General features: G+C 34.3%; 1 protein-coding gene across 4 annotated transcripts in view; it reads left to right on the plus strand.

Annotated features, from left to right (window-relative positions):
• The window catches only part of NCOA2 (nuclear receptor coactivator 2), a 265,072-nt gene that overhangs the window by 36,889 nt on the left and 214,658 nt on the right, over nt 1-13,525 (plus strand). The gene's annotated exons all lie outside the window — the stretch shown is intronic.

Consider the following 13,525-nt stretch of genomic DNA (forward strand, 5'->3'; position numbering starts at 1 on the left):
ACATAAATAGCTTTTGTACCGTTCGAGTCAAAGTTATAGGTATGCCCATCCGCCAGATAGTGTGCATTGTACTCATTAGTTGTAAATTTACCTATCCTCCCCCCGCCTGATTTCTGGTGAAAGTTATTCTGTTTAATTTTCTTAGTCAGTGCCAACCATCACCCTCAGTTTTTGGCAACCACTGATCTATTTTCTTTCTCTCTAGTTTTGCCTTTTCTAGAATGTCGTATGAATGGAATCCTGTAACCTTTTGAGCCTGGCTGTTGTGTGTATCAGTGGTTTATTCCTTTGTGTTACTGATAATATTCTTTAGTATGGTTGCACCACAGTTTATTCATGTTTGGGTTGTTTACAGCTTCTAGCAGTTATGAATAAAGCTACTATAAACTTTTGCCTACAAATTGTGTGAACATAAATTTTCGTTTCACATAGGTGAATATTGGAATGGTCTTGCTAGGTTGTGTGATAAGTTTAAACTTAACATATTTACTTGTAACCTTAACTTGTTAAACATAAACTTTGTAAGAAACTGCCAAATAGTTTTCCAAAGTGGCTGTGACATTTTGCATTCCCACTGGTAGTATATGAGAATTCTAGTTGCTCTGTATCCTCACCAGCACTTTGTATTGCCAGGTTGTTTCTTTTTTTTTTTTTTTTCTCCTTTTTTTTTCTCTCTTCAGTGCTACGCTGGGATGTTTCTTCTTTTAACCATTCTAGTAAATGTATACTGGTCTATATATAGTTGTGGTTTGAGTTTGCATTTTCCTAATGACTAATTTGTGATGTAGAGTATGCTTTCCTTAGCTTATTTGCTGTGTATCTTCTTTGGTGAAGAGTCTGTTAAAATCTTTTGCACATGTAAAAAAATTGGTTTGTTTCCTTTTCGTTGAGTTTTGAGAGTTCTTTATATTTGCTGATCAGATATGTGATTTGTAAGGATTGTCTCCCAGTTTGTGGTTTGTCTTTTCATTTGTCGATGTTTTTTGATGGATTGTTCCGAGCATTGATTTTGTACTCTACCAAGAAAAAAAAAAGCTTTAAAAAGAGCATCTAAATATGACTGTATGCATTAATATAGAAGTATGGTTTTTATTATCCTCTTTCCTTGTTTCCCTCTTTTGTTTAACTTTGCCCTTCCTCCCTCCATACCCCTCCACTCTCATAAACACACACACGCGAGCACATACATGTACACATGCACATTTTCCTTATTTATTTTAAAATGAGGTCCTTGAGGGCAATACAGTAAATATCTATGCTTCAAAAAATCAATCCTGTCACACCGATGTTTAATGGATTTGAAACAATGCAGCTGTATAGAGAAAATGAAATCTGTTCTCTGTCAAAATTGTAAAGGACTGCTTGTTTTAATAGCTACTGAAGATGGAAGCATTTATGCCATGGCCATATAGCTTGTCAAAACTGGATATGTTCCTGTATTTAAAATATTTGGGATTTTCCAAAAGTTACCATTTCCTCTTTATCCTTCCTAAGGAGTGCTTGGTTTCTGATTACAGTTAACCCCTACTTTACTGTTAAACCTTCTCTCAGTAGACATAAGTGTTTAGCCCATTTAGATAAATGATTGAGCTTCATAAGTATTGGCATTCCATTTGCAAATGATGGACATTCAGAAATGTATTTATACATAATTGAAGTATTTCAGATTTCCATATTAATGGAACAGGTTGGTTTTAAGGTCTGTAAAAGTAGATTTTTAGGGAAAGCTGAGGACCACAACATATTCTAGTCTATTCATTTTGAATAATCATAGGAGATAATACATGTCAAAATGTCATATGAAAGCTAGAATATATATATATACATCTAAAATGAATTCAAATTTAATAGTTTAATATTTTTCTATTTAATTATTTTCATAAAGCTAAAATTTTCATTGTAGGTGCTTGCTCTGCAGAGACAGTTTTGTTATGAAGAAGCTAGTGTTAAAATTGATGAGAGATTAAGATCAGGGTCATTTTGTTTAACAGTGCAGTTATTAGCAAGGGTGGAATTGGGTATAGAATTTTAATTTCATCTTTAAAAAATTAATTTGGCTTTTTTGACAAACTAGGTTTTGCTATTTTATTTAAGCATTATGTTTGGCCAAAGGCCATATTGAGATCAGTATTTTATAAATAACATTTTAAATGGCACAGGTATTTCAATGCTCTGTTTATGTGGAAATGAATGGTTTTGTGATAATCAGATATATTGCAAGAAAGAAACTCTCTTGGTGGGATGGAATAATCGTGAACATAAAATCTTCCAATGACCTCTTTTTAAAACTCCTGTACTGTAATTAACTACTCTTTAAATATGAGGGTTCTGTTTGTACTGCTAATTAAATTCATAGTTAAGACTTGCAGGACAGCATTTAATTTATATGTTGTGTTGTTTTGGGACTTCAATAACTTGAAAGGTGATGAAGGTACAAATAGTGAGTTTTCATTAAAATGTATCAGAAAGATATGTGCTAAATTCTCAGATAGTAACTAGCTTATTTAAAAACTAAACATATGACTGAAAGGAACAAATCAAAGTTTTTTGTTTTCCTTGCTGTTTACTACAGTTTTCTTTTTATACTCTATGATTTGCCTATTGATAAATGATTTGACTTTGGAGACATTTAAAATGTCCTGAAATTTGCTCAATTACTTTAGGTAGATTAGTTTGCTTAGTATGGGCTGCTGATGTACTAAAAATAAAAAATACCACATTTGTTATAGCCAATTCAGAGTAGGTATAACGTCAAAATATTTGTTTTAAAGTTTTTGTGTCCATTTCTCTTTCCTAAGGAATTGCAACAAAATTTATAGTCTAGGAAGAGAAAGAGGAATAAAAGAGATGAAATTGGGAAAGAGAGGAACTGCAGAATTAGGCAAGATGAAATGATCAGCATTCAAAATAAAATTTTAGGGCCAAGGCCGGGGGCAGTGGCTCACGCCTGTAATCCTAGCACTCTGGAGGCTAAGGCGGGTGGATCCTTTGAGCTCAGGAGTTCGAGACCAGCCTGAGCAAGAGCAAGACCCCGTCTCTACTAAAAATAGAAAGAAATTATCTGGCCAACTAAAACATACATAGAAAAAAAATTAGCCGGGCATGGTGGCGCATGCCTGTAGTCCCAGCTACCCAGGAGGCTGAGGCAATAGGATCACTTGAGCCCAGGAGTTTGAGGTTGCTGTGAGCTAGGCTGAAGCCATGGCACTCTAGCCTGGGCAACAGAGTGAGACTCTGTCTCAAAAAAGAAAAATTTTAGGACCAAGTATATATATTTGAAATGCAAATATTTAAAATGTACAGTGGTTACTCCTATGCTGATTAGAAGATAAGGATTTGTCCCTTTGTAAGCCAGTATACAAGGATATAAATCTCTTTTAAAGAGAAAAAGATTAAGGGGATATTTAAAATTGAGGTGAAATTGGCATAACAAAATTAACCTTTCTAAGGTGAACAATTCAGTGGCATTCAGTACATTTACAATGTTGTGTAACCAGCACCCCTATCTAGTTCCAAAACATTTTGTTACCCAAAAAGAAAACTCTGTATCCATTAAACAATTGTTCCCATTTCCATCACTGTAGCAGTTTCCGGCAAATACCAATCTGCACTCTGCCTATGAATTTACCTATTCTGGATATTTCATATAAATGGAATCATACAATATGTGACCTTTTATGTCATTTCTTTTTCTTAGCACAATGGTTTTGAGATGCATCCATGTTGTAGCATGTTATCATAACTTTGTTCCTTTTTATGGATGAGTAATATTCCGTTGTATGGATATGCTATAGTTCGCTTACCCATTCATTCATTGATGGACACTTAGGCTCTTTTTACCTCTTGGCTGTTTTGAATAACTGCTATCAATATGTGTGCATATACATTTGTTTGATTACCTGTTTATACTTCTTCTGGGTATATACTTAGGAGTGAGATTGCTGGGTTACATGGCAGTTCTATCTTCAACTTTTTGAGGAACTGCCACACTGTTTTCCACAGTGGCCATACCATTTTACATTCTTACCAGCAATGTATGAGGTTCCTAATTTCTCTACATCTTCACCAATGCTTGTTAATTATCTATTGTTAAAAAAATTATAGCCATCCTAATGGGTGTGAAGTGATATTTCATTGTTTTGATTTAAATTTCCCTAATGACCAATGATGTTGAATATCATTCATATGCTTGTTGGCGATTTGAATATCCCCTTCGGAGAAATATCTATTCAGGTCCTTAGCTGATTTTTTTAATTGGTCTGTTTGTTGTTGAGTTGTAATAGTTCTTTTTATATTCTAGATATATTAAACCCTTATCAAATATTTGCAAATATTTTTCTCCAGTTCTGTAGGTTTTTTTTTTTCATTTTCTTGATAATATCTTTTGATGTACAGACATTTTTAATTTCCATAAAGTCTAGTTTATCTGTTCTCGGTTACTTTTGCTCTTGGTGCCAAATCTAAGGTTATAAAGATTTATCACTATGTTTACTTCTGATAGTTTTATGGTTTTAGGTTTCACATTTAGGTTGTTGATCTATTTTGAGTTAATTTTTTGTGTGTGGTATGAGGTAGGGGTTCAACTGCATTCTTATGCACGTGGATATCCTTTTGTCCTAGCACCATTTGTTGAATAGACCATTCTTGCCACACTGAATGGTCTTGGTATGCTTGTTGAAAATCAGTTGACTATAGATGTCTATTTCTAGGCTGTTCGTTCTATTCCATTAGTTTATGTGTGTATTCTTACACCAGTATACCACACTGTTTTGATTATGGTAGCTTTGTAATAAGTTTGAAATCGAGAAATGTGAGTCCTTCAACTTTGTTTTGACTATTCGGGGTCTCTTGCATTTTCATATGAAATTGAGAATTGGCTCACCATTTCTGTAAAAAAGCCCACTGGAATTTTGATAGTAATTGCATTGAATCTTTAGGTCATTTGGGGTATTACTGCCATTTTAACAATATTAAACCTTCCAATGCATGAACAGAGGATGATTTTCTATCTATTTAGGTCTTAATTTCCTTCAGCAATGTTTCATAGTTTTTATTGTACAGGTCTTTCACCTCCTTGGTTAAATTTTATTCCTACTTTTTATTCTTGTGGATGCTAATGTAAATGGAATTGTTTTCTTAATTTTCTTTTTGGATTGTTCACTGCTGGCATATAGAAACACAGCTGGTTTTTGCGTGTTGATTTTTATACTCTGACAGAAGGGGATACTTAAAATAAATTTTGAAGACTAGATTTGATAGCCAAAATAATGTGGGAGAAGTATATATTTCAAGCAGAGGGAACTCCCTGAGCAAGCATTTATTAAACTATCTTCATGTATGGGGAAGCAAAAGTTTATAAAACGTAGATGCTACCTTTAAAGAACTATATTAGGGGAAATATATATGATAACTCTAAAAGCAAACAGATTATGAGACAGGGAATATAGGGAGAAAGCCAAGAAAAGATAACTTCAATCTAGATTAATGATGTTGCCTGTTTTATGAAAACAACTAGACTTTTTAGTCATACCATCAAATATTTTAATAGTTAAATGAAGGAATGAACTTGCAAAACACCCTCAAAACTGGCAAAGCATTATAAAAATGTAAGGTGAAGTCTTGTCTCCTATTTTGTGAGTTTTAATATCATTAGTTTGGGGAATAGTCACCTAATAGGGAAACCATTTTTTGTTTGTTTTTTGAGATAGAGTCTCGTTCTCTCACCCTGTCTAGAGTACAATGGCATCATCAGAGCTCATTGCAGCCTCAAGCTCCTGGGCTTAAGTGATCCTCCTGCTTCAGCCTCCCTGAGTAGCTGGGACTACAAGTGTGTGCCTCCATAACTAGCTGATTTTTAATTTTTTTGTAGACCGGGGGTCTCACTATGTTGTGCAGGCTGGCCTCAAGTAATCCTCCTGCCTCGGCCTCCCGAAGTGCTAGGATCACAGGCATGAGCCACTGCCCACTGCCACCATTTTGTTTTTAGAGATGTTTGCTGCTTTTTAAATTGTTAATCAAGAATTTGTGACCTGCTTGGTTTTTTTTTTTTAAGGAAGAAAGATATTTACTTGTAATTATTAAATGTACCTTTTGTATTGAAACATGTAGTGTTCTAAACATTCTAGCCTTTATTTTCCGCCTGCCCTTTTTAAAATATCATTGAAGCAATAGTTTCTGTAACAGAAGTTTTCATAATTCCCAGTTCCTTAGGAGTACAGCTGTTAGGGCTGTGTGTTCGTTCCTATGCTGCTGTGGAATGACTAGTGGAATGATTTTGTTTGTTCTTGCTGCAGGGACCTTTATTGGGAGGAAAAAAGAGATTAACTTTTTACAAGGAAGACATGGATAATAAAACTATCTCCCCATAGTCATTCTAAATTCTGAGAAGGCAGGTAAAAATTATTATCGTAATTGTATGTTTGATCAGAGAAGTGTGAAAATACGTAGCCCTTGTAGAAATTGTTCCATTTAAATATGGTTTCCTCTGCTACTACAGTGGAGATAATCCATTTAGTCCCATTAAGAATCACGAAAGAGGTTAGCATAATTTGAGAAAACTATATTATTGGATTAGCTTGTATGTGATGTATAAGTATGAAAAAAATTCTTTAGAATGAGGATGACAAATTTAAGTTCCCACTCTGTCTTTCACTGTTCTCTATGCCCATAACAAAGATTGCTAATGAATCATAGCTTTTCTGTTGAATTTTGGACATGCCTTAGAAGTTTCCTTAGTGTAGGGCTTCAGGCAGTATTTTGGAGTTAGTATATAACAGGAAAATGTTTGCATCTCTTTTAGAATATAGGTTCCAGAGGGTAGTTGTCTCTCCGCTCATTTCATTTATCGCTCTATCCATCCTCAGTGCCTAGAATAGTGTCTGGCACATAATACAGGTTCAATAAATATCAAAATAAATAAGGAATGAATATCTGTCTTAGAAAGTGTTTGTGAGATATTCTGTCTTGAAGACTCTAATTTTGGTTCCTTTGTTTAAGTAGCAGAATCTGTTCCCCTTTAGGTGGATATTGTGTGTTTTTATTAGCTTAGGTCAGCACAGTCTCTCTTCTGGTTTTGAATATCCTTCTATGTTTTTCGTACTGAGCATGGCTGATCTGGCCATGTGCCACACATATGGTTAACATCGTAATAGAGATATAAATACATTTGATAGCTTGATCAGCATTCATTTCCCAGTATATAATAGCTTAGTTTTGTTGAATTTGCATTTAAAATATTATAGACAATGTGCTAATTACTGCAGTGTCAATGTGGATTAGATAGCTGACAGAGCAAACATTTGAGGACCAACATCTGTGCCAAAACACCTTTAATTACAGTAGGCTTTGATCGTCTTAATTTTTCCCATAAATAAATTCATTATATTAGAACTGTTCAAATCTCTGAGACTAATGTGCCATCAGTTGTTTTCACAGTCTGTGCCACATGAGGAATAAATGTCTTTTCCACTCTTGCTTACGTAAAGTTCTGTTATTTTTTTAGGATTGCTATTATGCAGAGATATTTTTAATAGAGTCCATTAGCATTAAGTAGATACTTGTTTTAATTACTATTACATCCTTAACATTAGTTCATTTAAGAGATATGAGTAATTTCCTGGTAGATACCATTGTCAAGAGATTTTGTACTTGGAGTTTAGCACCATATTGATAAATTTCTTCAAAGATGGAGGCTAGGTATCCCTAGTCCTTGACTTATTCCATCAGGGCCATGTCTTAACAGTTTATACGGATTTAGTAGAATACATTTCTTCTTTGCTAAGAAAGCATATTTTCAAAGTATATGTTTTCTGGGCAATAAGTTTGTTACTGCTTTGAAGGAGAAGAATGTAGAGGTCACCTCTTTTTGAATTCTCCCTTAGAACTACTTTTGGGAGAATCTCTATGAGAACGTACAGGCTTCTAATTGATTTGTAGTTGACTGTGAATTTTGCCCTTGAGATAGCTTAAATTAAAGCTATATCAACGAAACATCACAATTAAATAGTTATAAATGTAGTCAGATTTATGATTTGGTATTTTAAAATGTCACATGGATATATAGTGATGATTTAAAAAAGTAACTATTTAAATAGTTTTTATAAAAACAAACTGCTTAACAATCTAAGAAAAGATAAAAATGACATGTTTTCATATTATTTGTGATTCTTTGTAATGAGTTTGAAATTACAACTGGAACCTTCTTTGTCATACCCTTGGGAGAAGGTAGATTACGCAAAGAGAGCAGTTCCTTTTTTTTTTTTTTTAGAGGAGCAGCGGTTTTCATTTGATGGTTACAAGAACTTTGATGGAATCCAGAGCTAAGGTTTTGGCAGGCATTGTTTACAATTAAGGAGATTAAAAATGAAACTGATTTTCAAGTAGTTTTATGGCTAAATTATATTTACCCTGTTTAATAGTTTGGGTCAGTGTATTATAAGACATATCTGAAGGTCTTACTGGGGAATTAAAACATATACCCAGGAAACAATTAGAGGACCATGCACAAGGTTCCATAATCAAGTGTACTTAAATTGTATAGGTCAAGCCATAATTATCTTAGAATTTTAGATACAGGACATATCAGGGTTCCTGCTGTTGTTGCTGGTACTGATATTTGTAAGGCGTAGATGATGTGGCACATGGTGCAAAGAGACCGAACTGACAGATGAGCAGCACAGATCTAGGCCAAGTTCCGCCATTAAGGATGTGCATGACTTTGGCCAAATCACTTATCTCTCTAAACCTTTAGTTTTTTTTTTTTTTTCCATTTTTGAAATGAGTTTATGTGATCATTTTGATTTCTAAGGTCTCTTTCATCTATTTTGTCAAGAAAGATTTACCAGACTAAAAAAATTTTTTGAAGGAAAAGTTGGCTTATGAACATAATGTTTAAGGTTGGGTTAGGTTTCTTCAAACACTTAAGGTGATTGGTTTTCCTAAATATATTTAATGGTGATAGACTGTCACTGTGATATGACTTCATACTGGATTGCTGTAGTTACTTTTTAAAAAGTAAAACTTTAGTATTAGTAGTTTGGACTAACAACTTAATATTTTTAAATTAGGAAAAATTTGAAGCTTTCCAAAGTAATGCATCATTAAATATAAGAACGTATTAAAGCATAGGGTGGTTTGAATTACTGTATCTGTTATACTACCACTAAGGATAGTAGCAAAATAAGCTAATTTATGGGTGTTATCTGCTGCAAATGCTTCATCTATAAAGGATGTCCACATTGAATCAGAAGCAAAATTGAAATTTCATCTGGACAGCCTGCTTTATGTAGGACAATGTTTTGCAAATTGGGGAGCATGACCTGTAAGTGGGTTATAAAATTATTAATAATTTAGTGGGTTATGACCACCATTAAGAAAAATACAATGGAAAATAGAAAAGATCAGTACATGTAGTAATAATAATTACTTTTCATGAAACTTCGGTTTCAGTTGTTGTATGTATTGGTTCACAATGTAAAATTCATTTTTTAACCACATCCATCTTTACTATGAGCACTTAGCACAGTTCATAGTGCATTCAAGGTAACAGGCAGTCAGTAAATGTTTAGCTGCAATTTTTGTTTATTTTTTTTTTTTTGAATGAGGGTCTTGCTGTGTCTCCTAGGCTAGAGTATAGTGGCATCATCATAGCTCACTGCCACCTCAAACTCCTGAGCTCAAGTGATCCACCTCCCTTAGCCTACTGAGTAGCTGGGACTGCAGGCATGCACAATTATGCCCAGCTTGAATTTTTTTATTTTTTGTAAAGATGGGGTTTCCCTCTTGCTCAGGCTGATCTTGAACTCCTGGCCTCAAGTGATCAGCCTTCCAAAGTGGTAGGATCATAGGCTTGAGCTACCACACCTGACTCTTTGCAAAATTTAATGTAGTAAACTTATATAGGAAAAACCTGCAAAATAATTTCAAAAAAATTTTCTAACACAAAATGGCATTAGGAAAATTGATAGAACTTAAATGTGTTGGGATATATTTTGTTTTATGCTGGTGACCTTCTTGGGTTTAGGGTCTATATCTCATTTAGCTTTACATCAGTGTGTATGATGGAAGAGCCTATTTTAGAGTCAGAAGGATCTTGGTTCCAGTTTTGTCTCTTGACACATACAAACTTTGGGGAAATTGGGCAATTTTTTTCAGCACTCTGAGCTTCAGCTTCTCATTTAAAAAGTAGAATAATAGCACTTACCTCATGATTAAGAAAGGTGTCACTTATAAACACCTAGTCCTTTGTCTGGAATGTGAAAATGCTTTATAAACATTTATTAAGTAAATTAAAAGGGTATAAAACACAAATAAATTGTGATTATTTTAAAATACTATTTTGAGTATCTTGGGAAAAGTATGAAGTGTAAGATTAATTAGATCACATGCATGGGTAGAAATTCCTCATGACCTTTTGAAAAATTGAAAGAAGCATAATTATAGAAGATAGCTTTCTTTTTTAAAATCAAATATTGCCCAATTAAGAAACTATAAAATGCGAAATATAAACCAGAAATCAAATGGGCCACAGTCAAATCAAAGAGGTACTTGTAAAGATTGAAAATGAACCCAAATAAACCCTCTCAAGTAAAACAATGAAATAAAACCAACCAACCAAATAAACAAAAAAACCACAAACAGAAAAAGATTCACTAGTAGTCCTTGGAATTGGTTGATATTCATGTGTAAATTATATACTCAGGGACAAAAGAATAAGGATATATTTAGATGGAATCTTTATCTACATTTCTTTTAAAATTAGAAACAGATACAACTGTTGGAAGAATAGAATATTCTGTGTTTAATTAGCAAAGAAGTACAGTCAAACCGCTTGATAAAATGGTGTTTACTCAAGAGTTTTGAGAAAATAGTTACTGAGTTTTTGATTAGAATATTAAGCTGTTACCCTTTATACCAATCCTATAAAGATAGGTTCATATGAAGAGAGCTTGTTAGTATATGTCTGCTATGGTTTGAATGTCCCCTCCAAATCTCATGTTGGAATTTAATTGCCACTGTGACAGTATTAAGATGTGGGACCCTTCAGAGGTTATTAGGTCAGGAGGGCTCTTCCCTCATGAATGGATTATTGTTGTTATCATGGAGTAGGTTGTTATAAAAGCAATTCTGGCCATCTCTTGCTCTCTCTTGTCCTTCCACCTTCTGTCATAGGATGACACAGTACAAAGGCCCTCACCAGGTGCTGGGACCTTGATATTGGACTTCCCAGCCTCCAGAACTGTGAGAAATAAATTTCTTTTATTTATAAATAACCTAGTCTGTGGTATTTTGTTATGGTAACACAAAATGGACTAAGACAATATCTCATTATTAGAAAGCTTATAGAGGCCGGGCGCGGTGGCTCACACCTGTAATCCTAGCACTTGGAAGGCCGAGGTGGGCGGATCGTTTGAGCTCAGGAGTTCGAGACCAGCCTGAGCAAGAGTGAGACCCCATCTCTACTAAAAAAATGGAAAGAAATTAGCTGGACAACTAAAAATATATAGAAAAAATTAGCCGGGCATGGTGGCACATGCCTGTAGTCCCAGCTACTCAGGAGGCTGAGGCAGAAGGATCTCTTGAACGCAGGAGTTTGAGGTTGCTGTGAGCTAGGCTGACGCCACGGCACTCTAGCCCCGGCAACAGAGTGAGACTTTGTCTCAAAAAAAAAAAGGAAAGCTTATAGAGAATTCACAAAAAGTCATGCCTCAGCTGGTCTTGCTATATTTAATATTCAGGAGTTTAGAATAAAAATTTATTGAATCTGGTTTTATAAAAGACAAATCTGCATGATTGGTATACTGGAGTCATTGTAGGGGATTGTGTAGTATGTTGATGAGGCACAGAGAAAATATGTAAACTTTATAAAACCTTTCAAGGTTCTAACCCAAAAGGAATAAAAATTTTGTACTACCATGGGATGGAGGAGAAATGTTTATTTATGGAGTCACATTTGACTTAGAAACAGTAAACAGATGTTAGTTGTGAACTGTCATCCTTGAGAGGAAAAAGTGTTTTATGCGGGTCCCCAAGTTGGGACTAATCTCGTTTTACATTTTTATAAATGGTGTAAAAGAAGATTTAGAGTATAGTCAATTTTTAGCTCTTTTCGGTAGTGAAATACCCCAGTGAAAAAACCTCACTGCAGATAATGAATGAGGAAAATATGGAATGAACTCCTGTGGGATAATTTTCAGTGTATATTTAAGGAAAAATCATATGAATTGTATCTATTAACCGAGGAGTCCTGAATGTAGTTGTTATCAGTATAAGAATCTATAAGCTGTAAGAGATGATTCTTTATAGACAATGCGCTAAGGAGATCAATAATATGCTAGGCATTCTTTGGAAGAGTATGAGAACGATGTTATCTTGTCATTGTTCAAAATTATACTTTATACACAGTGCTATATATGTTGCTTAATAAAAATAATGAATTGTCTGCGTATATAGCAGTATACTAACAAATACTTGTTTCTTTTGGCTATTAATACTGAGGAGGAGGAAAAGGATGTAATTGAGGTAAGTAAAATATGACCTTGAATAAATTCCTCAGTTTCCATCCTGCTGGAATTGTGAATGGGGTAAGAGTGCTTCTAGGAATTTTATAAAAGTCAGTTTTAGGAAAAGTTAAAAATCCTAATTTAATCCATGTTAGAGAGTAACCCAGTGGAAATTAGTACCACAAGATGGGATACAGACTGAAAAATATTTTCATGAAAATTAGATTCACAGATGATACATATACAATAGAATATTAAAGCAAATCTGAGATATTCAGAATGGATTTTTTTCCATGTGAAAAATGTGAAGATCTTCTTCAGCGTCGGACAGAATTCGGGATTTGGTGGAATGCTGGCCTGACTGGAGAGTAGAGCAGGTTGTGACTGCACAACCGCCCAGAGTGTGCAGTGCCGGGATTATTAGAATACCTTCCGTCAGGGGAAGGAAGGGAGGGTCGGAGGGAAAAGTCCCCTTCTATACCTAGTTTGCTGATAGTTTTTTTTTTCTTCTCTAATTTGCATGTATTGATATGGCCAGTTTTGCTTCTTTTATCTATTAGGGGATTTCAGGGAAAAATTTATTTTTAGTGTTATCATAGGTTTATAATTTATTCTTGAGATACTTTGATAATGTATACTCTTCTAAAAATTCCTCATATATACATTTTCAAATATTGGCATAAAGTTGTTCGTAGTATTCCTTTTCATTAAGTCTCTGCTGCATCTGTAGCTATAGTTGTGTACTCCTGAGTTCTTTTTGCAGCTGTTTTTTTTTTTTTTTTTGCTTGCTTTTCTTGAGATCACCTTTTTAAAAGTAGGTACTATACTGTTTGTTATTCATCATTTTTCCTCCAATATAATACTCACATATATCATGCCCCAGCGGATGGAATGAGCTTGACTTTAGTTCTTCTCTGTTTTTGGCCAATTCTGTGCCTACCATTAGCTTTTCTTCCTCCTTTCCTCCCCCACCACTCCCAAGGCAATTTTCCTCTTTTCTATGCCAGTAGTATCTTTTTGTTAGT

The sequence above is a fragment of the Eulemur rufifrons genome, chromosome 3 (genome assembly GCF_041146395.1).
Source record: "Eulemur rufifrons isolate Redbay chromosome 3, OSU_ERuf_1, whole genome shotgun sequence".
Taxonomy (NCBI): domain Eukaryota; kingdom Metazoa; phylum Chordata; class Mammalia; order Primates; family Lemuridae; genus Eulemur; species Eulemur rufifrons.